Below are 677 nucleotides of genomic sequence, written 5' to 3'. Positions count from 1 at the left end.
CCACTGTGGCACCTGTTTTTCCCAAATATCTCCCATCCAAGTACTAACCAGACCCAGCCCTGCTTAGCTTCTGAGATCTGACGAGATCAGGCTTTGACGAGGAGGTTTGGCCACAATAGAGACAAACAGGTGGTGGACTCGTCAGAAAAGGTTACATAGTGCGGCTTTAATCAAAACAAGTACAAGAGCAGATGGAACTCGGAGTAATTACCATGATCATAAAAGTGTTTTATAAATGAACCGCAGACTTGTGTCCGAGACGAGGTGAAAAACATAAAGTCTGATGCACAGACCATGAAGCATGAAACGTGAGGCCGTGTTAGTCTTTATGTCCTCCACAAACTCACACATGTTTTTACTGTGAGCTGCACACTCCATATACAAAACTATAAAACCAAACACCATGGGATAAGAAGATTCAACATTTAAATCACACACTCAAAGTCATGTGGATTAGACCTGAATGATATGGGAAAGATATCTAACAGTATTTTCTGACGTGCGCTCCGATTGTGATCAGATTTGTGATTTATGTTTTAATAATAAGATTCTGTTCAAGTCCACATTTTAAATACGTCAAGAAGAATTTACAAAAAGACTGAACGGACAAACGAACACAAGAATAACATTTCAGAACATGTTCGTACAGATCTAAACGACAGGGTTGGCAGTTTTTA

At 39.7% G+C, this 677-nt stretch overlaps 1 pseudogene; it reads right to left on the bottom strand.

Annotated features, from left to right (window-relative positions):
* Nucleotides 1–118, bottom strand: LOC117375576 (5S ribosomal RNA; annotated as a pseudogene).
* Between the last annotated feature and the right edge of the window lie 559 nt (nt 119–677).

This window comes from Periophthalmus magnuspinnatus, chromosome 8 (genome assembly GCF_009829125.3).
Source record: "Periophthalmus magnuspinnatus isolate fPerMag1 chromosome 8, fPerMag1.2.pri, whole genome shotgun sequence".
Classification (NCBI taxonomy): domain Eukaryota; kingdom Metazoa; phylum Chordata; class Actinopteri; order Gobiiformes; family Gobiidae; genus Periophthalmus; species Periophthalmus magnuspinnatus.
Note: the sequence above shows the minus strand (reverse complement) of the source record. Positions and strands in the feature narration are given on the sequence as shown.